Below are 27575 nucleotides of genomic sequence, written 5' to 3'. Positions count from 1 at the left end.
TTTTTACATCTGAATGTGGCTCACGGGTAAAAAATGGTTGGGGACTTCTGTTCTATTTAATACCGTAAAAACTTTTAGTCATCATTTTCAGTTTTGGTTCACTTTTATATAGAAAAGTGTTTAATAACATTGATGACAAGGGCATGTGTAGGCTTGCCACCTGGCTGGTATTTTAATGGCTTGGCCGTAAAAAAGGTGATGCCAATGCTACTAAAGAAAGAAAAAATATAGAAAACTGTTTTTTTTCCAGAAAAGGTGGCAACCATAGTCATGAGAGGTGGAGCAGCTAGTTGTGTTTAATGTGCATTTACCCAGGAGACCTGCATAGAATGGGGAAGTCTACAGGAATACTTATGGCTTCTTTGCTTTGTCATGTGTCATTTATGCAGAGTTTTGAGAAAATGGAACTTAGTTATAAAAAAGTGTACCGTGCCACTGCCTGTATGAATAGCCTATTCGCAACAGGTCATTAAAACTGTCAGGCTGTGGTGAAAGAGGGGGATGGTGCTTGTATAGCTTCTTGCCAGAGCTGTGAATTGCTGCGAGGCTGCTATGGCAACAGATGAGATGAAGCATGACACTTGCATACTAACGCACTGCTCGCTAACTGCTATTGCCTTCTATTGCAGACCAAGGGACCTACTATGTTCTCCGTGGGCGGGAATGGATCATTGCTTGAAAATGGGAATTGATGGAATTCATGTTTGTATAGCCATCTGCGAATGAGACATCTCAATCATGGAGCTCACATCAAAGAAACCTTACAGCAAGGACTATTTACCAAGTAAGGGATCCTTATAGCTTAGCAAATGAACTTTTACACTCTGCAACTGCATTGACAAACATTGAATGCTAGCACCAATACACGCCGGGGAAGCTTTAATTCGTTTTTGTCTATTATTAAAGGAAATAATGCATAGGTAAAGCTATTGATAGAGTTCTATTTATGCGCTCCCTGATGTTTGTTAACCTATTCTATTCAGTCTTTGTCTGCACCGAATTAATACTGGATACATAGATGCTTAAAATGTAAAAATATTGTCAGTTGTTTCTTTTAAAGGAATAGGATACCCCCCCCAAAAATGTAGGTCTCTATAAAAATCTATTGAATAAAACAGCTCATATGTAAAACCCTGCTTAATGTAAATAAACTATTTTCATATTAATATACTTTTTTAGTAGTATGTGCCATTGGGTAATCATAAATAGAAAATTGCCATTTTAAAAAATAAGGCTGCCCCTTTTGATCCTAGGATTCATAGTGCACGCAAACAAACCATACATGCTAGGTCACATTTACAGACAGAGTTCTGTCTTTTGTTTCCACACTTCTGTTAAAGTTAGAGTTGTAGTCAGGCCAGAACTAGGGCGCAACAATTGAGGGGCGCTGGGCAGGTACCTCTTCTGCCTACCCCTAGACCGGACTCACTTGCCACTCGGCTTGCATGCGACCTGACCCGCGCATATGCAACGTCACTGCACATGTGCAAGTGCCATTGGAAGGGGCGCTTAACTATTAAGTGTTGCTTAAGTATTAATTTTAGGGGTACAGTTTTCCTTTAAAGCAGTGTTTTAGTAGGTCTTGTGGCCCAAAGATTTTAAAAGGCACTGCATTTTTGTCTAACTGTAAAAGACCACGTGCACTGTGATTAAATGATAATGGTCAGAAATTATAGGTTTGGTTTCTAGGCTTTCCTAGAACTTCAAAACTTCCCAATGTATAAAAGGCTCTATGGATAATACTGGATGGATATTAATAACAATCTATAGGGGCTACTGGAGCTGGAATCCATCAGAGTAAAGCCACAGGCGGGGAGAGCTCAAACCAAAATAACATATCTGTGATGTCACAACTAGTAGAGGGTGGGGCATGCTCTCGGCATCTGAACCGGCGGCTGTGGAAGGGCCAGGGGGAGGGGCGGGATCCGATTGCCCCCCACCCGGCCGTGTGTTGCTGCTCCTGTGCCCCTCTACATCAGCAGAGCCCCCTGGGGTACCTGACCTACCATGAGGTACTTGCCTGCCTTGATGTGGCCGCTCCTCTTCTTCCTCCACGATCGACTGGCGTCTCCGACCTCTGCCGACTGGACCCGACGTGGTGCGTCTCTCCTGCGTCTGCTCCCTGTGGCGACCGCCTCCGGCTGAAGATCCTTGCGGCGAACCTGGGCTGAGTCGTTGCGGTGGATGGGTCCTCCTCGTTGGTCGTCTCGCCGTCGTCTGGTCCTCGACGCCGTGGAGAAGATCCTGGAGCTGCTCCTGGAGCCACGAGGATCCGCGTTGTCTCGCCGCCTCTCTGAACTCCTTCACCACGAGGTCCAAGGACGGCTCCATGCTGCGTCCTGCTGCTTCCTCGACCCGGAACCGAATGGTAAGTAATACGCGTAGCTCTGCCTCTTCTGCGATACCCGGGAACGCTCAGCCAATCACAGCGCACCATCCAACACAGGGGGCGGGGAGTGGCCCTCTCCTATCCCCGTCAAGTCCCTGCTTCCCTAGGCTGGTCATTGGGTCCCATTCCCTCAGTTAAAAAGGTTTTTGATGGTAATACAGGGTTTGATAAAGGGCCTGGTAGGCCCAAAACGTTTTGTATGATGTGAGCTGAATACATAAATCCCTCTTAGAGCACTACTACGGTGTGTGTGCTGTTGGTGATTTTCTTCGATATATAGATATGACCCTATGACAGGGCACAACAAAAGTGTTTGTTTTTTGATGTGAGCACTCCATAATAGTGACTGTAGTTCCACTGTAATGACCTATGTACAGACTTCAGTTACAGTTTTATTTTGTGCCCTTTCATATATTGTGCTCATTTAACCCTAGTGTACCAACCCTGAAGACAGATAAATGAAAATGCTTGAGGAGCACAAAGTTCATCCTGGTCTGATGATTGCTTTCCGTTTATGGCATATGGCTGCTAACTGAGCATGAATGTGCATGGCATGTGTCAGTCTTTAGTGAATGCTCAGTGCATTCTGCCATGAAATATCTTTGTATGCATCCTTTGTTTGCAGCACATGACCTGGAATGTATGCACCATTAGCTTCATTCTCACTGGTAAGAGTAAGGCCTTGGGTATGAGAATACACAGTTATTAAGCATTATTGTATTATTGCCTGCAAATCAGACACTAGATTTACAGAGCTGCTCAGCTATTTTAAAGCAACATCTCTTTAGTGTGCTAAGAAGATTATTTGACTGACCCCAATTACCTCTTGTATCAGTTATTGGTTGTTTATGCACATAAAGCTGTATGTAAATATATACATCCATTTATTGTACATAACTGCAGAATATGTTGGCATTATATATATATATATATATATATATATATATATATATATATATATATATATATATATATATATATATAGCAAATTGAAGGACCCGCACTCACAGGACTTAAAATTCAAACTTTACTTTATTTCAGAGCAAAAGACGCTTAGTCTTTTGCTCTGAAATAAAGTAAAGTTTGAATTTTAAGTCCTTTGAGTGCGGGTCCTTCGATTTCCTATGGAGATTATTTGCAGATTCTGCACCCAGGCATACTAATGACTTTATCGTGAGTGCCGGTACTGTGGTGGAATATATATATATATGTGTTAATAATAGAAATAATAATAGGTTTTTCTTTAACTAGGAAGTAAATGTATGGCATAAGTTATCCAGAAACTTGTTATCCAGAAAGCTCCAAACTATGGAAAGGCCATTTCCCATAGACTCCATTTTATCCAAATAATCCAAATCCCCCCCCCCTGCACTTTCAACTTTTACGTCAGAACAGGTCCAGGGGGGCCACATCGCTAGTGTAGTGAGCGCCATTGTGCTCACTGCACTAGTAGAGCCGAATTTCCCTGTTAAAAAATGAAAATCGGCTCTTAAAGTTACCAGATGCGGCTTTTTGTAACCCCTGGTAACTGACCACTTGAGGCAAGGTTCTCACCGGGCCTCATGGCAGGAGCGACCCTGGCCCTGTTGTCAAATGATTGGTATTGGCCGTGAACCACAAATCCCAACACATACAGTGTTCTCTCTAGTCACCTGCCTCATGTGTTGAAAATCTTGTAAAGTGCTGAGTTCAAATACATTTTAAGGGAGAAATAAGCTACTGTATATGATGCCTTCCATTCCCTTTTGTTGTGCAACAGAAGCCACCTGTGCAACATAGTCCCAATAATAGTACTATTTCCTTACATTTCCTGCAAGGGAAAGATGGGATTAAGCTTCCAATAATGCTGTTAAAATACAGAGTAACAGTACTACTCAGTGATTTGGTTAAAAAAATAGATTTTACAGAGTCAATATGAGATGGTAAAACCTGACCACACACTAAAAGATAAAAACAAAGAAAAATATGAACAATAATTAGCCCTAAGTCCATCACTGTTAAATAAAAATCAATAAATACAATATCCATCAACTGCTTAAAAATTAAATAACTAAAGATCCCACAACTGCTGAATGCCCTGAAGGATGATAATTCTACAGATGTTTATATAAATAGGTAGTGGACTTAGTAGACTTTTGATTTACTGCAAGTATATAAGAATATCAGCCAATCACAGGTGAGGATTACAACTATTCCTAAATATAGGTTCTCATATATGACAGGCTTAAAGCAGGGGGGCTTCTGTCATCCCTGCCACATGCAGTTGAAGACCACAACTATTTGATTTCCACTGGTAAATGGTCACCTGAAGCAAGTTTATGACCTAGCCTCATGATAAAAATGGCCTTGGTTAAAGATGAATTATACTTTAAATATAATGTGTTTTATTGTTGACATCAAATCAATATAAAGTTGTCCTTGATGTGTAGATCTGTGTGTACGAGCTTCTCAAGGGACTGCAATCCCTGTGCCGTAGTGTAAATAGTTTCCAAGTAGATATGAATAGTACCTGGAGAGCACACTTTAAAATCTCATAACTTTATTTGCAGAAAATTGCACACTACGGGGCACATTTACTTAGCTCGAGTGAAGGAATAGAATAAAAAATACTTCGAATTTCGAAGTATTTTTTTGGATACTTCGACCATCAAATTGGCTACTTCGACTACAACTTCGAATCGAACTAAAAATCGTTCGACTATTTGACCATTCGATAGTCGAAGTACTTCGACCACCTACTTCGCCACCTAAAACCTACCGAGCATCAATGTTAGCCTATGGGGAAGGTCCCCATAGGCTTTCTATCTAATTTCTGATCAAAGGAAAATCGTTCGATTCGAAGGATTTAATCGTTCGTTCGATCGAACGATTATTCCTTCGATCTTCAATCGAACGAATAGCGCTAAATCCTTCGACTTCGATATTCAAAGTCGAAGTATTTAACTTCGAGGGTCGAATATCGAGGGTTAATTAACCCTCGATATTCGACCATTAGTAAATGTGCCCTACATGTTTCGGCTACATCAGCCTTCATCAGGTGCATCAGGTTCATCTCTATGCACCTGATGAAGGCTGATGTAGCCGAAACATGTAGTGCGCAATTTTCTGCAAATAAATTTATGAGATTTTAAAGACAAAGTATGCTATTTGGGTACTATTCATTTCTACTTGTTTTAATGTTGAGTTAATCTACAGGATACAAAGTACATGAACTGTCTTGCATATCCCTTGAAGCCATGATATTTGAATCCCAATAATCTATTGTTATTGCAAAGCCTCTAGTGCTGAAAGGAACTATTTTTCCCATTTACATGTTTGAGTTTTCAGTTCCTAATGCATTCCTGAACACTTTTATTGCTGGCAGGATGGTGGAAGAAGCAGCTTTGTGTGCTGACTAAACAAATAATTTTCAGAGCCTCCACCTTCTGTCTACATCCTGATACACACGTGAGGTGATGTCACAGGGAATTGGACACTGATTCATAATTTTCAAGCTGAGGCACATTTTTAATTAAACTGATACTGTTGTTTAAACAAACTAATCTTCTGTGATAGGGCGTGCCATCATATTTAGAGCTGTGCATGAGTCTTTTGTAGTTACACAAAACTTAGCAAGTTTTTCAATTCAGAATGCAGTCAGCAGTCCTGGTCTTATACCAGGCTACACTCAGGGCTAGACAATTATAGTAATCATTTTTTGGTAAAAGGAACACTCTTTGCTCTTGTTGTCTATGGCGGTGACATTCCTGTTTCTATGAGTTCCTCTACATGTCAGTTATCTCACTTATGAGTAAAGAGGGTTCATTGCAGTGGGCAATTTGTGCTTGCATCCATACAATTGTGCTCAGAGACACTCAGCCAGGAGCATACCTACAGATAGAATAGACCCTGTGGCTGCAGGAGTCCGAGAGTGTATAATTAATAAGCTATTTATAATAACACAGGACAACCTCTGGATATGTTGGGGGCCCTAAAATGAATGAGCTATGGGGCCCTGTAACATCTAATTACACCACTGCAATCAGCCCTTCATTCCAAATCAGGCACTGCTCTGCCTACTGAAGCAAGGGAACCCAGGAGCTACTACCACCTCCTGACAAGGCAGTAGCTCCATGGTTCCCACAGTGCCCTGCATTATTTGCTGCAGCACAGTTGTGCAAATAGAATTGGGTGCATTCGTTACTTGCACGCCAAACACCAGAAATGACACCACATGCCCCTTTGTGTCCACAATAAGGTCAGAATTCTAGGAAAAATTGATTTGTGGGGAAAAAAACAGTGCACTTATGCTCAAATTTTCACCTTGCTGACTGTAGTTGTGGATGTAAGTAAGCTCTAAGGTGTTGCATTGCATGGTGAACCTTCACATGAACTGTTTTTCACTCAAGTAATGGAGGCAAAAATTTAAGTTTGCACGGTTGATTATGTTTATTGGAGATGTTTGCTGTTAATTCAGGAGATGGGCACAAGGTAAATCAAGGTTTTGGTGGCTGGGGTTGCTAAGAGATTCAGTTTACTCCAATCATAGATTGTAACCACTATAGATATATTTTAATTTCTCAATTTTCCTATCCACATTCAAGTAAAGTAAAAAAAAAAGTCCTTAATTGCAAAATATATTTACATATAGATAAGTACGGTTCCCACATTGGATAATGTTTTTTTGGAAGACAACATTTCGAATATGATCTTACTAACTAGTAACATAATTACCAGTACTTTCGATTTTTTGTCTCTTTTGGAATGATTAAAAAAGATTTGTGACTCTCGGAAATGTTTTGGTGAATGGGAAAATATTGAACTGCAGGATTCTTCCGTTTGAAATATGATAGATCTACCCTTTAGCCTTTGGTAGGGTGCACCTTAAATGTACTGTAGATGCAGTTAATGCTTTTGAGAGGAACATATTCTCAGTGACAGCAATTAGAATGTGTCTGTTTGAATACAAGCAACAGCTAATGATGCTTTGCTTATCAGGGAAAATGCTGACATACTTTTTCTAGCATTAAAGGAAGCATGATTGCTTTTGTTCCTGTTGAATGAACTTCATGTTCAAGTGTTTGAAGATTTCTACAAAATTATGTTCTATATCATCAGTCGAAGAAATGGCTACTTGCAATATAGTTAAATTGCATAAATTACAAAAACAAATGCATGTAATGAGGTATGTAATGGACACACTCTCTAAGTTAGTTAAGCTGGCATTTCTGCCTCCCCATTTTTCTGACTTTTTGTGTCATTTTAGTAGATAACGCCCAGCTTTACACTACATACCAATCTTTTATTGTCACATTTTTATTGTCACATTTGTAGTAAATTACTGGAATGTGGGCTATAATCTCCACTACTGATTCCTTTCCTAGCAGATGTATTAAAGCTCACTCAAATAACTGATTCCAGTACGAACAAAATCTAACAAAATAACTGCCTTTTGCACAAATCCTGCATGTAGAGAGACATGATGAAGAGAAACAGATGCTGAGAGAGGAATAGTGATGATAAACTTGATTAATTCAGAAGAAGTACAGATTTTTTATTTGATTATATTTAGAAAAATTCTTATTTCAGTATGCTGAAGCTTATGTTAAATTTTAATTTTCACTATAGTTCCCCTTTAAGCTCAGTTCCCTCAGCTTGTGAACTGCATTGAAATCTGGAATTCTATCAATTATGATCCCATATAATTGTTTCACCACCCACAGATATAAAGGGGGCAGTATACACCTACACCTTTTACAAATATTATAAAACAATAATTTACTAATTATTTACTATCAACAAATACATTTGTGGCCACTGGTGTCTGTAAAACATTTTTTTTATATTTTTATAGATCTAAATTATCTAATAGAGTTTATGCAGGCAATACTACTGTTCAGGGCTGCTGCTCATCAATTCAATGATCTACTTGCAGACCACAAGATAGTAAACTGATCATTTGTACCAATACATTCAGAAGTACATAACATTGTATTATACAACATTTTTGACACAGCAAACACAAAGCTACTCTACTGTAATAACACATTTGTAGAGGCACACTTCCATTCACAGGTAATAAGGTAACACACAAAAAGTGTCCTGCAGATGAAAATAAAATGGGGAATCCCAGTTAAGTCATTAAATTTGACTATAAAATAGTAAAATGTTGTTTGAGGACCATAAGAGATGAATGTTGTGTTTGTTCAGCAAGTCAGGGTCCCTACATTTTAGAAGACGAATATGAGCAATTAGGCTTGCAAACTGTTTGGTCAAAATATTCTTCCATTTGAAACACTAATCCCATATTTTTCACAAGTGTAGTTTTTAGGTTCTTCCTGTCTAAGGCTTATAGCACTTCTGCTATACTGGTGGGGAACACTAACTAGAAAAATTTAATTTGAGTATTTAATTGTATGTATTGTATGTGGATGGCTATTTATACATTTACAATGTTTCTTAGATCAAAGAGGTTTTTCTATACCAAGTTACAATCATGAAGTGGCACTAATAATAGAGATACTGAGTTGCTATAGCCTAATCGATCATAATCTGTACTTGCGTGCATATCTCCATATCTGAATGGTGTAGATTGGCTTCATTATGTCCAGACTGGACTAATTAATTAATTATACACTCACTAAGTGGGAGCTTTCTTTGGGATTATGTATTAGATCCATTGGTCACAACTTGAATGAATGAACACACGTCACAGCGGGTTTGCGGCAAACAATGTTTTGGTCCTTCATTGTATTTTTACACTTTTATAAAGGCTGATGTCACAGCCGAAGTGTTAGGTTTTTTATAATAAAAGCAAATTTATTCAATATAAGTCCTGTGAGTGCGACAGCATTTTTCAGTAAGAGAAAACACGCAGTTGAACTCAATATATAAAAGCTAATGCCAGATAACAGATGACCAAACTTGATTTTTTTCTTTGTTTAAAAAAAAAAATAGTGTGGAGAGTCATTTTTTGTTTAAGTAATCTCTCATTGCACTTACTGTAGCCTAGATCTCTGGTATACTACACACATACTGTACTGTAGTTGGTTGTGTTGTGGAATAAGCAGGTCTCCCTTCCATGATCATTATGGTTCAGTTTGATTTGGAATGAACAAAAAAAAGCTAATTGTGTACAGTATTGTATCTTTTTAAAATAAGAGTTACAACGCATAGTTAGCTAATGTAATTACTCTAGCTTAGTTCTTCTGTAGTATCATGCAGTGAAAACAGCAACTACTTTTATCAGGATCCCCTGGCAAACACAGCAACACACAAGACTGTACATATAAATACTTTAACATCTATCATAGGTATTAAATACTGTATTGCTTGTAGGATCACATTAAAAGTTATGTTGCCTGGACAATGCTTAAAAAATTTTTTAACATCTAATCCATGGTTATTCTGGGGATCTGGCCTAATATAAATGTATTTTTTGAATTTCATAGAATGAAAGGAGAAGGAAAGGTTACAACTAAGTAAGCCTTATCAGAAAGGTCCATCTAAATATACCAGTAAACCCCCAAAGTAGTGCTGCTCTGAGTCCCCTGTCAAAAGAAACACTGCATTTCTTTCCTTCTATGGTGTACACATGGGCTTCTGTATCAGACTGCCTGCCTTCAGCTTAAACCTCATTGCCCTGGACAAGAGCATGCTCAGTTTGCTCTTCTTCCCCGCCCCCCTCCCTTCTCTACTGTAATCTGAGCCCAGAGCAGGGAGAGACTCAGGCAGGAAGTGATGTCACACCATGTTAATACTGCAGCTCCTATCCTAAACAAACAGAGAGCTTCTAGAGGTTTTTACTCAGGTATGGTAAAACATTCTACAGAATAAATATAGCATTCTAGCTTGCACTATTGCAGCTGATCTATTGGCAATAAAATGCCTCTGTAGCTTTCCTTCTCCTTGAAGGCATTGCCTCCCTGTACTGGCACATTCATCAAGTTTAGATCCTGCTCTATGCACTCGACCCACGCCCTTATGATGGAACCATAGTAATGGCATTATCATCCACTCGTTTAAATTGATCCCTTTTCTAAATTTTAAAATGGTAAAAAAATTCATATATTCAGTATACATTTGAATAATAGCAGCCATTTCTCCTCATGGCTATATATTAATTATTTATTGTCTATTCATTAGCTATGGTCTCACATCTAAGCTTAAATCTTATGACTACAGTATATCTGCCAAAGGCTGAAGCAATTGCTTCGTCTTTTCTGTCAAGGTATGTACTTCCTAGGGAAAGTTTTCAGCAAGGAATTTATTCAGCAAACCAATGTCTTAATGGCTCTAATAGTCTGTTTGGTCCACTTGGTTAATGCATTTGTGATCACTACGCACATATAGATGTCATCCATCAGTGTAGTTGTATGTTTTAGTGAAAGTGATCAAGTAGATGATCAAGAAGAAACAAATGAGTAACTTACAGGGGGAGTAACTGATATTGGGTTCTGGCCAAATTAAGAAGATTATATTCTCAACAGGCTCAGTAACTGATTTTAATAAACAAACAAAAAAAAATGTGATCAGATAATTGTGGCAGCATAAATTGTCCAGCAGGGAGTAGCTTCTTTATAAAAATGGAATTCAATAACTTTATTAGAAGGATGGAGACATAAAGAATAGGCTTCAAGTAGGCAGGATGGAGGAGTAACACTGACAGCTCTCTTGTTACTTCGGCCTGCGCTGCAGCTTCGATCTGATTGACTCAGAGGATGGGGAATACTCAGCCAGGCCATAGTTACACTAACTGGCTGCCTGCCATTGATAAATGAAATTGATATCCGAGTCAGCCTATTTAAAACTGTATCACACTGCTACGTGGCATTGGTCAGTAGTTTTTCCAGCTTGATAGGAAATTAGGTTTCCTGGTAAGCAGATGACCTCATTCATCATTCTAGCCTTTAAAAAAACATATATCTAGTTTTACACTATTGAGATTACTGATACATAACGGTACATAAATCATGATAAATCAAGTGTTTTGCTGTTAGAAAACACAAATATTTTTTTTACCTGAATTATTATAGAAAGGCAAAAATGGATTTGGTCTGTTTCTTTAAACAGTTGCCATGAGGTGAGGTTCAGTGCATTCAATTCACAAACTGATCTCAGGTTTACCAATAGGAAAAGAGATCATTGCTGAGCATTGATCTCCATTTCTTTGAGAGCAGATTCAATAGAAAACATGAGTTTGGTTAACTGATATGTTGTCGCATGGTAAATATAGTGCAAGGCAAATGTATTTCAGTACAAACCATGACCTTTGTGGCTATACATGAACCAATAATAGAGGCCTGTGTATCAGACTAAAACTATGGTTTCCCATCCAGTATGTGTGCTTGGCCATATATTAAACAAGAAATTTTGTGTAAAAAATAAAATGTACCATTGCATTATACTCATTTAGATATAGAAGAATTGTGCTTTAAAAAGTAGTGTTTCAGGCTAATTTATTAAATATTTCTGCAAAAACCCTAATAATCCCTCCCTTCTCTTTCACTTCCTGCTCCCTGAATTACCAGACTGTGCAGGGGAGCTGGCGGCACTCAGCTCACTGCACTGTAGAACAGGAACCAATCAACAGCTAGCAGGACCTGATAGGGGACTGAAGCTTGTCTTTGCTTGTGTGACTGCAGGGCTGTGATTGGCTGTCTCCCTCCTACTGTGCTTCTGGCAGGAACCGTTACGAAACACCCACCCCTCATTTGAAACACAGACAGGGACTAGAGAACATCTATAGGGAGCTATTTTTAAAGATAATATTAATTTTTAGCACCATGTAAAAGCAACACCATATATTACTCATAATTGCTTACAAAATTAGTGTTTTTTCATTTATCCTATATGTCTCCTTTAATTGGGCTGGCCAGAAAATCCTGTCAGATGAGTGCCAAATGATCTGATCAGCTAAATTTGGCACACCTTAAGTTCTTTGAAAAAGCAGATCATAACATGTGTCACAGGCTCCATAAGTATTGTTTCACCTGCAGTTACCCTCCTGCTATTGCCATTACGAATTCAGGATAACACTAGACTGACTGGCATCTGAGAATATCTGCCATTAAGCACAACGTATCAATTGCAAGTGGTATTGTCCTTTTTTTTCTCTTTCTCTACAGGTCTTGGTATGAAGCATTTCCAAGTGATATCAGCGTGCTGACCTTGTATGTAAAGGTAAGAACCAATACATTTTCTTTAATGGCAATTTTGCTTGCTAATGAATACTTAATTAGAAATGATTGTTACTATATAGTGATCTCATCCATTCCAGGTAACCCAACTTCCCTCCAACCTCCTTCTTTCCTCCCATCCCCTCCAATTCTTTCACATCACTGTACAAAAGTATACATACTATACACAAAAACTGACTATCGGAGGAGGTAAAGAGGGCCCTTCACAATAGAACTAAAAGTTAGAATCTAATGATGCCAAAATGTTGGTTTCTACAAATCCCATAATGTAACTCGAGCATACACATTTTCTACAGTGACAAAACACATCCCACCATGTGCATTGTATGTATCCTAAAAGCCTCTAAAGAGTATGCTAACCTTAGATCACTGTCTATTTTTTCTAAACTTCATTATAAAAAATGGATAAATATTTCTTTGTACGCCAAACTACAAATATATAAAATATTTTTTGAGTGCATTACGTATATAAATGAGTAATCAGCCATGCAGTATGTTGTTTTTATATTAAAAACTGTGATTATGTACATTGTTCACATTGGTCCTTTGGAACATGCAATCCCATTTTAAATTTCATACACACTATGGGTAATTATTTCAGGGCCAATTAATCTTCCTATATGTCCTGGGGAGTGGGAGGAAACTGGAAACACAGAGATTGAAAAATAACTGGTTTTACTTCCTTTTTACTACTGTGTTACTGGCACATGCCACAGGTATAATAGTAGTAGATAAGATGAACAGCTTGACACAGGAATCTGAATAAATCAAGGCCCATTTGAGCCATTTCTCATCCACTTTGAATATATATATATATATACTTATTTTTCCTTTTTTAAAAAAAAAACTGATTGAAGGACAAAGCCATAATTCTCTATAATTAGCTCATTATGAATCACAAGCAGGAAGGGAGGTAGAATTGTCAGTCATGGTTAAAGTACTAGAGACCATACATAACCAATAGGGTAATTAAGAGACATTTCTGGAGGGCTCCTGCTTTCTTTTTTTTCATTTTTTTCATTTTTTAATTGCCTAGCTGGATCATGCATTTTTCTGTAACACCAATATTGTGTTGGAATCGCATTTAATACAGAGAGTCGCTGCAGGTGCATAATAATTACCAAAGTGATAGCTACGTGTCATGCAAATATTCAGATATCTGCCAAGCTTATTCTGCTTGTTTACAAAAATGACTCATTTATCTGCATCTTTACTTTAAAAACGATTCAATCAGTTTCTGGGATGCCAATTAGAGAGATGTTTGGAATTTTCTCAGTATGCTTGGCAAGTGTTTATAGATACCTGCTTAAAATGATATTTTCAGCTCCAGAAGTGGAGTGGAGCATTGCATAAGCATGTTTTCTATTAAATTATGGGATTCATCTCATTAGATAAAGAATGTAATGATTATTTCTGCTGTAAATGAACAGATTGCTGCAGAAAAGAAAAATCTAAGAAACTACTTACTTTACTTTAGATTTGGTTATGTTGTGTTGCCATACTCTCTAAATCTTTCTCCCTATATTTAGGCCCACCATTTATTACTTGATTGGTGAGAGAATCTGGTAGCAGTGAATAAGGATGTAACACAAGGCCCACTGGGATACCAGGAAAAATTCTGGTGGGCTATGTTAACAAGCAAGAATAACCTCCATTGCAAAATAATAATAATCATTCACACAATACAACAGCAAACATGTACCAATATTTTCCCTTTTGTATATTTTTATTTTACCTTCCCCTATACATTAGTGGGCATTAAATTAACATAAAATATAACCAAAGCATATGCAAACTCCCTGCCTACCCAGATCTATTCTCCATCTGCAATATTGTTCCTCCTCCTCTGCCCTTCCTTTCCCGATCATGGTGAAAAGTTAGGGCTTTATGTTCCTTAACTATAGGTAGTTTTTAATAATATAATTTAAGATGAGACCCAAAGAATTCTAAAACTGATAAGCAAGTCTGTATATGGGTTATAGTATAAAAAGCAGCATTGATTTGGGGTGTGTAAGGCCCAATGGCGCTACTACCCCAGCGGCCCCCACACCCCTTCAAAAGGACCCTGCTTGCTCATCCATACTTATACTTACTTCACTAACCTTGGTTTTAAAACCTCTCTCTTGTCCAGGAAAAACAGTTTGCATTGTTAGTAGCATATTGAGAATCAGCCGTTCTTCCAAATGCATCAGCAACAGAATATTGTGCAGCAAACAAAAACAGCTAATTTAGCAAGGAACGACCACTAAAGCAATAAGAATCTGTGAACTTCACCCCTATTTAGTCTGTTTATGATATATGCACTTAATTGCTTTCCCTTTAATGACAGCAATAAGGAAGAGAGGTGGAAATCAGTTAAATGTATATAGATATCCTACCAACTAAACATGTCTTTTAAACCAGAAAGCAGTAAAAAAAATTCACACATTTTGATGATTCTTAATTAACCAGAAATCTGTTATGTATCTTCCCAAATAGCTGATGTCACACTGACATACTCTTACAAAATGTGATGCTACAGAGAGTGAACCAAGATGTGCGCGCACAGCAAGGAGCCTGAGCATTTGCAAGCGGTGTGAATTCTGAAGAGCCTATGGGCAGTCTCAGCACCTGTTATTGTAGCAGGGCTGACATCAGCAAACATGCTAAGTTAGCAGGGCCCATTAAGTATTAGCACATTCATCACCTGGGACCCCTGGATGGTTGCCCTGCCAGCAAATTAAATAAGGGCCCCAATCAAAAATGCCCTCACATGTGGTGATGGGCGAATTTGGGCTGAAACGGGCTCGTTTTTGACGCTGGCGTCCAAGCAAATTTTAGATTTAATAAATGCAAAAGAAAGAATTAAAGGGCTTGTTCAGCTTTACATTTTAGTATGATGTGGAGAGGGATATTCTGAGACAATTTGCAATAGGATTTCTATAGTAGGGCTGCATGGCCATCTAACCTGTCTTTCCTAGAGAGCCCTAACAGACTTAATGTAGCACGTATTCAGTTTAGAATCCATTATCCAGGAAACCAGTTATACAGAAAGTTCCAAATTACTGGAAGGCCATCTCCTGAAGATTCTATTTAAAGCAAATAATTCACATTTTTAAAAATGATTTCCTTTTTCTCTGTAATAATTAAACAGAGCCTTGTACTTGATCCAAACTCATCCTTATTGGAGGCAGAGCCATGATGTTTAGTAGAAAAAATATGGTAATCCTAAAATTATGAAAAGATCCCTTATCCAGAACACCCCAGGTCCCAAGCATTCTGGAAACAGGTTCCATACCTATATAGTGCTATGTAAAGACACCCAGATTGGCACTTTTTTCCCCTGATGAGGATTGTTTTGAGGTAGGCACATTTAGGTGGGTAGGAATGTATTTACAGAACAACTAACTGCAGCAAGCAGTCTTCCTCTCAGAACTTTGTCATCTTTTTTTTTGCTTTGTAGGCTTCTTTAGTTAATTCTTCACTGGGTGATGTTTCTAAAAAATCTAATTAATGAGGCATACATGGGGGAGGGTGACAAATGATAATTTATGTGGTCTACATTCTAGAGATAAAATATTGGGAGACTGTTGGAACATCCATAGAAGAAATCTATTCATTCAACATGAAAAAAGAAAAGGGTGATATATCGACTTCACATAAAATTTAAAAGCGAGCACAAAGAATGGAAAAGCACATTATGATATAAAGCTACAGCAAGGACTCCGATTTGTTTTTAGAAGGCTAAGTTGAACTAAATTATGTTTATAAAACCAATAGTTACATTATTTCATTCATGAAGCCAATACACTATACAATAACTTAGAGGGCACCTGTTGGGTAAAAGTGTTATCCCCAATAAAGATGTGAGCTAATAGCTAATTCTGGTTGGGGATAACAGTTGTTTTTTTTGTTTGTTTTTTTAAATGCTCCCCACCAGCGCAATTCTACCCGCACCGAGAGGGAGTTCCTGGTGCGAGCAGCAATATCCGGTCACTCAAATGCACATAATGAAAAGCTGCCCGAATTGCTCATTATGCGCATGTGCGTGACTTCACATGTGCATTATGAGCATTCAAATGACCGGACATGGCTGCTCGCACCGGGAGCTCCCTTATGGTGCAGGTAGAGTATTGCTGATGGGGGGGGGGCATTTTTTTTTAAAAAAAAACTACTGTTATCCCCAACCGGAATGCGGGCTCTATTAGCCCGCACCTTTGGTTGGGGATAACATTTTTACCCAACAGGTGCCCTTTAATATTGCAATATTAGTAACACTCCAGTAAATAAAGGCTTCTTTATTTGCTAATACTGCCCGTAGAAGTAATTAGTATTAATGTAAATCTGAATTAGCCAAGCATAAAGCTGAGCAAATGTATAAGCAATCAAAGGGGCAACATAAAGAAATGTATATAGCCTGATTTAATTGGCAGGATGAGTGAGAATATGCATTTGCCCGGCATGAAGCCAAGCATTTGGCCTGTATATATCATTAAAAGGAGGGGCAAAAATATGCATATGCTGAGCATGAAGCCAAGCACTCAAAGGGGCAGTGTGAAGGGCGGCATATGGACTGTATATTTTATCAAAAGGAGTGGCAAGAAAAATGCATCTGCTGGGCATGAAGCCAAATAAGCATTCAGAGAGACAGTATAGTAGAGGATACATAAGGTCAACATATTCAGCTGAAACATATCCCAAGCATGAAGCCAATCTTTCAAAGGGCAATGAAAAGGGAGGCATATGCCCTGCAGTCCAGTTGGAGGAGCAAGTATATGCATCTGCCAGGCATCAAGCCAAATTTTCAAAGGGGCAATTTAAAGATAGGCATATGGCCTGCATGTTCCATTAAAATGAGGGGCAAGAATATGCATGTGCCAGGCATGAAAACAAGCACAACACAGCTCCCAACATGGACTCTCATACTGAAATACTGTATGTCTTCCAAAGGACCTCTGGCTCCTAGGATACACTAGATCCTCCTGGTATGAACCAGTAAGCATTTGCCAGGCTGCAATTATTAAAAGTAAAAATAAACAGTGCACATCTGAAGAGAGAATTAAAGTTGCAAGGCAATATGACAAGAACCAACATGTGTGGCTTACCTTTCACTGACACCTAACGATTGCCAACCCCACCACGCATTAAAGCTGAATACACATACAAAGAGTTCCCAGTGTGTGATGGGTCTTAAAAAAGGCACTACCTTTAGAAAATGCAGAAAATAGCATTGCGATTTAGCTACAGCACCCATAGTCAGTGAGAGATGACTGTATGCTGGTTGCAGCACATCAATCACAGGTACATTACTCCCTTAGCAGCCACACTGTTCCCAAAATGGAGAAGTGTCTTACCAAGGACCCTAGGTTCCCAGGATACTCCCAGATCAACCCTGTCTGTAGTAGTTTAATTAATACAAACATCTGCTTTAGCCAGGCATAATGCAAACCAAAACCATTATTCACAGACATGTTAAAGGGATACAAATAGATGACTTTAATATTATTTCTTGACAAAGATCAATTGGGTATTTCATATAAATTTTAATGCAGGTCATAGTTTTTGTATTTAAACCTCACCTTGTAGACCCCATGTCAGAACATATTCTCTTTGTTCTTTCTCTTGTCTATTTATCTGTTCTACCAATAGAAGACATTTAGAAAAAAAATATACTGTTTATATGGAGCCCATTGAAAAAAAGTAGTTTTAAATAAATAATTTAGGTTAACTTCAACTTTATTAGTCAGAAATCTTAAAACAAACAATGAATGTGTATATCTATAATGTGTGTGATTAGTGATTTGGCTACACACAGGGGGGTAATTAATACAGACTGAGTCCTACTCACTACTTGAAGCCTATGTATCCCAGCTGGTTAGGTGTGCAATAAGAGACCCTGGTGTACAGATCAGCTATGTGTAGGATCCCTGAACAAACACATTTACTTTTGAATGAACAAGCACTGCAATTATTAAAAAAAAACACACATTTTCTTTTTATTTTCTTTTTTCTTACCTGAAGCTTTCAGAGCAGCCTCTTTTCAAAGGACAGGTAGGTTTTCTGAGCAGGTATTTGTAGGAGAGATGCTGACCACTTGATGGCAGCAGAAAACAGTATGGAAAAAAAAGAAAAAGAAGCTTTTAGAAATTCAAGCAAACAATGAAATAAGTGAAAGCTTGCATGATGAAAAAACAGAAGGAAACTTTCCAAAATAGTTTAATTAAAAATTCTAAATTGTTTTGTTTGTAAATCAGTTGCAGATTATAATAGGGACAATAGGACAGCCTGTCTCTCACCCTGGCAATTGCTTCTCAACGGGTGGAATACCCTTTTCACAAGTGCATTTGAGAGCAACCATTTCAACTCACTGGCCACACAAACCCAACATTATAAACCAACCACCTGGTTAGTGCCAGTAACAATTTACTTAAAACATCAGTGAACCTTGGCCCTATCACTCTCTACATCATACTAAACATGAACAACCCCTTTTAAGGGGTCGTTTACTTTTGAGTTAACTTTTAGTATGATGTAAAGAGCGATAGAGACAATGCTGAGACAATTTGCAATTTGTTTTCATGTTTTGTTGTTGGTGGTTTTTGAGTTATTTAGCTTTTTATTCAGCAGCTCTGCAGTTTGTAATTTCAGCAATCTGGTTGTTAGTGTCCAAACTCCCTAGCAACCATGCAATGGTTTGAATAAGAGACTGGAATTAGAATAGGAGAGAGCCTAAATATAAAGATGAGTAATAAAAAGTAGCAACAACAATAAATGAGTGTAGCCTTATAGAGCATTTCTTTAGATTTGAAAGTTGAAAAGAGTCAGAAGGAAAAACATGCATTGATTTGAATAAGAGACTGGAATATGAATAGGATTGGGTCTGAATAGAAAGACCAGTAATAAAAAGTATCAATAACAAATAAAATAAATTAAAAACAAACTACCCTGCTAATAAATATGGTATGCTTCCCTTGAAAAAAAAAATATGTATCAGAGTATTATATACAAGAATTAGATGCAATGCCAGTTAGAGAATCTCATGATCTATCACATGCTGAGATGTCAAAATCAGTTCATTTATAGTTCTTTTTCTCCTTTCCTTCTTTTTACACTGTGAAAATATGTGTTATGGAAGCTTTTGTTTTTTGATTCAAATGCAAAAATACTGAGATTTTGTACATAGCATACAACCATGTCTAGCTTAATAATGCAATTTGTAAAAAATCAATATAAATCTATATTATAGGCTTTAGCTAACATAACAGCTCTTACTACGAAAGCACATAATAATTAAAAGCAATTAAAAACCAATAGTTTTACCCTCTGGCAGATCAATCCACTACTCCAATATCCAGGTCACTGAGCACAACAGGCCAGTGACCTATTTTTATACGCATAACCATGACCCAAACCATTATTGCAATAATATGCTGTGAAACACAAATTGCATTGCCAAATAAATATTCACTCTTCAGGGCCCTGTTGCAATTAAACAAAATGAATCAAGAATGCAGCCAAATAAGCTGTTCTGGAATTAATTCCAACAGATGTTTTCATCACATCTATTTCTGGGTGCATCAGTAGGACAAGTTAAGGGGATGTATGATTTATCTATTATTCCATCAGCTTAGAGTAGAATTATGTTTTAAAAATGTTAGCGTTAATGTTCCTTAACAACCAAAAATGAAAGACTTCAACCAATCAATTAAGATATTATGGGTAGAGCAATACAAATGACTCCTTAATATCTCTTTGGCAAACTATGAATCTAGAACCACAGGTTTGATCACTGTTTTTCCATGTTGGCCTATCAAATTTGGTGTGCTCATTCTGGTGTCAAAACAAGGAAATATAAGTTTATGTTTGGGTTTGAAAATCATCAACTTGTGAAGGCAAAAGCTTATATAGATACGTATCTAAAAAGACAAGCGGGAACTGTATGTGGTGGTTTGTACGTGTGGAGGTGCATATACAGATGGAGTGGATGTGGTTGCATCCCATCATGGAGGGACCACAAAAATGTAAAACATCTGAACATGATAAAGGTGACAAATAGACAATTCCCATACAATGAGCCACCAAGGCTGCCTTTCCACAGGGCCTGATTTACATAGCGGGCACCCCTAGGCCTTCTGTCATTCGTTGCCCCAGTATCCTCCCCTTTATTCATGCAAATTTTTGAAGCAATGGGGATTGGTGCACGGGAAGTTTAAAAACGATTGTATCTCCTGCACATCCCCAGTGTTTCTGAACCAATATGGGTGTGGTTGGTCAGCATGCCACCCCCTAAAATCCTGCCCCCCTAGGCCCGGGCCTTGGTGGCCTTTCCACAAATCTGGGCCTGCCTTTCCATTCTTACAATTGTGCAAACAGCTGCTGCTCTTCTCAACTTATCTACTGATGTCCCATACACTGGCAAACATGGTGCATTAGCAGATTAGATTTTTTATACATGCCTCAACCCCCAACTGACTGATATTTATAGTGCAGTGCTTGGGATCGGTGGGCCACCATACATGTACAAAATTTTTTTTTGTTATGCTCATATCATCAGCATATATCCCCTTTAAATGCATCTGCAAATGTAGTTCTTGGCCCAGGCATAGTCTTTGCCGCTGGCCTCTAACCCTCTCAGCCTATGGCACACAGAATTTCAGGCATTTTGTGTCCTATACAAAACATTTACCAATAAGAAATGTCCAATTGAAAGATTTCTGGACCTTCAAAGAAGAAATCTTTCTATTCTATTCCACCTTCCACAACACCTGGTTTCATAAGATGAAGTCTGATAACATAACATTCTGTCAGTTTTCACAGCTTAATTTAAGCCGCTTATAATAGAAATGTACTGAAGAGCCTCCAATCACTATATCAGTTCTCCACATAGTATTTCCTCTTTTTTCATTTAATAGTATCACTGAACCATGAGGGTTATACAGAGCCCACACAGTTATTGACATTGTCATAGTAACACGGGCTGTGACGCTGAAGGATTGCCAGAATTCCCCCTTAATAAGAGCTTGAACGTGGGTGTCTTGTAGACTGGGATGACTTTGGATTTGTGAGTGAATCGGCAGCAATGCATTTTCACTATAATTTGTGCAGCCACTTTATTAACTCATCTTACCTTTGTCTTGCTCATTAAAATTGATGTCTCTGGGAAAATATTTCATATTAGTCATAGTATTTTCGTTGTGCTCCCTCTAGGTACCTTATTGTCTAAGCAATACTACATTCTTAAAAAATGCCCTTCTGCCTTCATCAGAGAAGCAGGTTGCATGGCATATGCTACAAAATGTGTATCTCCTTTGGATACTATCTGTAACAATTAGGAATTTATACTAGAATGTACTAAATAAGGTACAGGCACCATCATTACCGAAAAATGCCCTTGGTATCAAGGTGTCATCCAAGGTACTGCCAGGACAGGTCTATAGTGAGTAACAAAAAAATCTAGAAACAAACCTCTCACATCCTAGGGGTAATAGTCAGAATCCAGAGCTGCAGGTATATTAGAAGTAGCTGTGCTAATTTAAAAGAGAACTAAACACCAAAATGTAGTTTTAAGCAACTTTCTTGTACACATTAATTTAATGTTTTAAAGTTACTCGGTGGTCAATTTAATTGCCCACTGTTTGTTTGTCCCTTTCTGCATCACTGATTCTTGTAATAATGTAGCAGAAACAAGTTATTGTCAATGCAAAACTCCATTTCCCACAGGTTTGTTACTCAGCTGGCTACTTTAACATTGATATGAGAGTCAAAGCCACATGACTGGGGAAGTAAAAGCAACAGTTTTATTATGAGTGCAATCCATAATTGGCCTAATGCATCTCATGCTATATATAGCTTTCAGTCATAGACTTTTGCTGATGTTATTGTGGCTAACCAATGTAGCAATAAGCAGCAGTGTGCATCCACATGTAATAATCTCCACAACAGTCAATTGATTCTTCAAGAGCAGAACTATAGCATATACAGTACACAAATTCTATCCACTTTTTATACTGGGTTGCATGACTCTTAGGACGTTATTTACTAAAATCCGAAATTCTCATTTTTTTATTAAAGAAAGCTTGACCAAATTCCCATCCACGATTTTACCTTATTTATCAATAAAATAACTCAAAAAGTAGTGTCGGGAAAAGACTCGATAAAAAAAAAAGACTCGATAAAAGACTACTCAAATTGTACTAATTTTTTTGGACTTAACTGATGAATTGCTTGATTTTTTCAGGTTATTGCCTAAAAATGACACATTTTTATGATTATTGGGCTAAACCCAGCGCAGACTACTATCTCTTCAAATTGGGTTAGAGACATCTGCCATTGACTTCTACATGACCTCGCCAGGTACAAGATGCCAGGTTTTCGGATTAAGGCTTTTTGCAGCATCTGGGTATAATACATATTGAAAAATTCAAGGGTTTTTTTCCACTAAAAATTCTAGTTTTTGCTCCAAAAAGACTGACCAGCAAAAATTGAGTATTAGTAAATAACCCCCTTATACATGACCTCGACAGATATGAGATGCCGGATTTTCGGATTTGGGCCTTTTACAGCATTAGGGTATAATAAATCTTGAAAATTTTGAGTTTTTTTCCATGAAAAAATTCAAGTTTTTGTCCCAAAAAGCCTGACCAGAAAAAATCGAGTTTTAGTAATTAACCCCCTTAATTGTTAGCATGAAAGGACTCCAGTGAAGCTACATATATCTATGTGTATATATTAATGTATATACACAAATATATTTCTGACTATCTGTTTGCAGTTTTGCAGGAGAAAACTTACATTTACTTTGTACACAGCAGGATATTACTTGTTACAAAATCATGCTCTGTGTAATTACTTTTATTTTTCCGCCTCAAATAAACTTCAAATCAGGCACTGCAGTAGCAAACTGATAGGCTGCCTCTTATATTGTATCTTTTTTTTTTTTTTTTTAAGTTTTTATTTAGATTTTTTAAACATAACACAGTTAAGAACAATAAAGAGAAAGAAAAGGAAGAAAGTTAAGAAAGAAAGAGGGGAAGAGGGGAGGGGAGGTAAGGTATAAGATGATACATCTAACAAAGTAGTGTATAGGCTTTCAACCATCTTGAACAGTCAACCAAGTACCCCAGATCGCTTCAAATTTCGCGGGGCATCCTCTCGAGAGAGAGTCATTTACCAGAGTTTTCCAATATTGCAATGTGGGAGGGTTGAGCGATTTCCAGTGCATTAATATGGCTTTCTTAGCATAATACAGGAGCTGCAAATAACATAATTTAGTACATGGGTGCAGCTGCAGATCCCCTATAATCCCCAACAGACAGGTTTCTGGCGAACTTATGCCGGGGAGTGCAAGCTTTTCATTCAAGTATTGGAGGACTGCACTCCAAAAACCCTGAATTATTGGACAGGACCAAAATACATGAAACAGAGTACCAGATTCCACCCTGCACTTAGGGCACAGGTCCGAGACCGTACCATATATCTTAACCAGGCGATATGGGGTTAAGTAAACTCTATTCAAAGATTTAATTTGAATAAGCCTGTCCCTCATAGATATTGATAGTGCAGGTACAAGTTGTAGTGCGTCCTTCCATTTTTCATCATCCAAGTCAGGTATATCTGCTTGCCATTTGCCCTTAACTCTTTCAAGGGGAGAGGGACCAGCGGTAGATAGTATCGTATAGAACCAGGATAGTGGTTTTGGCAAGTCTAACCTGTGCAGGTAAGTCTCAAGAGACGACACCTTTAAATCCACAGGTTTTGTTGGGAATTGCACGTTGAAAGCATGACGTAATTGGAAATACCGAAACAACATATCTGGGTGGGGATGGAATTCCTGTTGGATTGTGGCAAAGCTCTTACAGTCACCCCCCATGACGATATCACCAAGAGTTTTAATCCCAATCTGTGCCCACCGGGCGATGTCAGGGAGGGAGCGTAAATGAGGGAGGTGATTATTACCCCATAGCGGGGCATGGGGGGACCAGGTGGTGGAGGTTCCTCGAACCAGTTCTATGGATTTCTGAAATGCTTTCACCACCGTTTGCATAGGTGTAGTGGTCACGTGATATGGGGAGACACCTCGGTAAGGGAGTTTGGCAAGGGCCTCAAAGGAGCCTATTACTGCTGCCTCTAGCACCACCGCTGAGTTGCTTCTATCAGGGACAATCCACCAGTGGGCATAAACCAGCTGGGCCGCAAGGAAGTAGAGTTTGAGATTAGGTAAAGCTAGGCCCCCTCCTGAAGCCGGCGCCTGTAACACCTTAAAGTTCAATCGGGGGTGTTCCCCTGCCCATAAGAAATTTCTAACTATTTTGTCCAGTCTGGTGAACCAATGGGCCTGCGGGGTTATGGGAGAGTTGTGGAGAGTATATAGAAATTTGGGTAAAAAGACCATTTTAAACATGTTAATTTTGCCAGGTAAAGAAAGAGGTAGATCTTGCCAAACAGCAACTTTGTTAGTCAGGGTCTGCACTACTGGATCTAAATTAAGCTGTACATACCTATTAAGGTCTTAATGGATCACTATACCCAGGTATTTGAACGAGTTCACAACCTTGAGTTGTAGTAAGGTGTCCGGCGAATCCGGGGGAAGGGGATCTATGGGGAACACCACCGACTTAGAGTGATTTATTTTCAGACCAGAGTAGCGTCCAAATTCAGAAATAGTTGCCAAGAGATTTTCAAGGGCTGTACCCGAGTTGGCCAGATAGACAAGCATATCATCAGCGTATAGGGAGATTTTTTCAGTCACGTTACCTACACAAAGGCCCTGTATATCCTCATTCGCCCGTATTTTAATGGCCAGGGGTTCTATAGCCAGGGCAAAAAGCAGAGGCGAAAGAGGACACCCCTGGCGGGTGCCCCTTCCCAGATAAATGCTATTGGAAACTTGTCCATTGACCAATACTTTGGCCCTCGGGTGCGCATACAGAAGCTGAATCCACTTCTGAAGTTTAGGACCTAGCTTGTACCGAGCTAATACCTCCCACAAGTATTGCCACTGGACCGTGTCAAAGGCCTTCGCTGTATCAAGGGACACTACAATTCTATTGCCCATGTTGAGATGCTGAATCGCTAGGTTAGTAAAGAGACGTCTCACATTGATATCCGTGGCCTTAGAGGGCATAAAGCCCGTCTGGTCCGGATGTACCAGATCAGGTGCTATCAATTTAAGTCTGTTGGCAATGACTTTGGCAAAAATCTTAATGTCACAGTTAAGGAGGGAGATAGGCCTGTACGAATCACATCTATCAGGGGGTTTGCCTTCCTTGTGTATTAGGGTAATAAAGGCATCATAGCAGGAGTCCGGCAGTACCCCAGTCCTAAAGGAGCCATTGAAGAGAGCAAGAAGTTTAGGGGCCAAAAAATCAACGTACTTCTTATACCATTCAATCGGAATCCCGTCCGGACCAGGCGTTTTCCCCACAGGAAACCCACCAATGGCATCTTTAATTTCATCTAAGGTAATATCTTGGTCTAACTGCGTGGCTATATCCGGAGAAATTTCTGGGAAATCTATAGCATCTAAGAACTCTTTAAGCCTGTCAGGGGAGGTGTCGGGAGGAGATTGGTAGGTGGATTGAAAATACGTCTCAAATTGTCGCGTCATTAGGGTCGGGTCAGTATATAGAGCATTGCCATCAGTAATTGCCTGTATCACGGTCTTAGGTACATCTCCCTGGCCAGGAGCGCCAAGCAGCTTCCCATTTTGTCGCCCTTGTCATACCAGGCAGCTGCTCTATATAGCTCCCGTTGCGAGTATTTGTCGACCAGTAGTAAGTCCAGTTCTCTCTGAGCTGATTGCATAGCCTGTTTAGTCACATCCGATTCGTTGTTCGTCAATTCTGATTCTGCTTCAGCTAGAGTGTCCTGTGCTAGAGAGAGAGCCCGGTCACCTTCACTACGTGCTAATTTAATAAGGGAGATATATGCACCTCTAATAAAAGCCTTACCGGCGTCCCACACTATATGGTCAGCTGCCGTGCCCTGGTTTATTTCCCAATATTGTGTCAGCTGAGGGAGGAGACGCTCGTGAACCTGTGGGTTAGCTATCCATTTGGGGGGCAATCGCCATTTATCTCTTCCAACCTGATTGGTGGCACCCAGACATAATAATAGAGGGGCATGATCAGAACACATCCTTGTCAAGTATTCTACAGAGTCAACAAATGGCAATATTTCAGTTGTACCTAGACATATATCAATACGAGACATTGCCGCTGAGGCCACCGAGTAGCACGAATATTGTTTAAGCTGGGGATGTCTCCATCTCCAGACATCTATCAGGCCCGCAGCTTCCACCCAACGAGCAAAAGTTTTAGTGTCATGGGCGGAGGGATGAAGTCTATCTAGAGCCGGGTTAGGGACCAAGTTAAAGTCGCCTGCCCATATCATACGATGGTCGCCCATTGTCGCTACTTTTTGTAAGATTTCATTTAGTAGGTGAATATCTGCGGGAGGTGGTAAGTAAACATTGACAATGATATAAATGGTACCCGCTATTTGGGCTTTCAAAATTAAATATCTGCCACCTCTATCCGTGGTCAATGCGTGAAAATGATAACGTAACGACTTTCTAATCAGGATAGCAACTCCCCTGGAGTATGTTGAGAAATCCGCATGGTATGCCACCGAAACCCAGTTCCGTTTCAGAGCACGGACTCTCTGGCCTACTAGATGTGTCTCCTGCAATAGGATAATATCCGCCCCAGAATTTCTGTCCGTATCTAAAACCAGCGCCCTCTTGACTTTATCATTGATCCCACGCACATTCCAGGACAGAAGTTTAAAACTTTGCAGAGTCATATTTATTATTATGGTAGACTATGGTCCACCGGGGCCAGGGTGGTCCCAGGGGACCGCGGGCACCCAGCAAGAAATTGACGTTTGTAGGTGATAGTAGAATATACTTCAATTGTCGTGGGATATCGATAGCAGACAGCAGCAATGTCACGCACCACCAGCAATATTTGTTAGACCTTAAACCTCCCCTCACAGAGGCAAGCAAAGCAAAGAAAAAGGGAAAGGAGAAG

General features: G+C 39.0%; 1 protein-coding gene across 1 annotated transcript in view; it reads left to right on the top strand.

Moving 5' to 3' along the window:
- The first annotated feature begins 648 nt into the window (after positions 1 to 648).
- The window catches only part of arhgap32.L (Rho GTPase activating protein 32 L homeolog), a 207277-nt gene continuing 180350 nt past the window's right edge, over positions 649 to 27575 (top strand). Inside the window, exons 1-2 of the mRNA XM_041568469.1 lie at positions 649 to 784; positions 12496 to 12550. The gene's annotated coding sequence lies outside the window, so the exon portion shown is untranslated. The remainder of the gene's footprint in view (positions 785 to 12495; positions 12551 to 27575) is intronic.

Source organism: Xenopus laevis, chromosome 7L (genome assembly GCF_017654675.1).
Source record: "Xenopus laevis strain J_2021 chromosome 7L, Xenopus_laevis_v10.1, whole genome shotgun sequence".
In the NCBI taxonomy this organism is placed as follows: domain Eukaryota; kingdom Metazoa; phylum Chordata; class Amphibia; order Anura; family Pipidae; genus Xenopus; species Xenopus laevis.
Note: the sequence above shows the minus strand (reverse complement) of the source record. Positions and strands in the feature narration are given on the sequence as shown.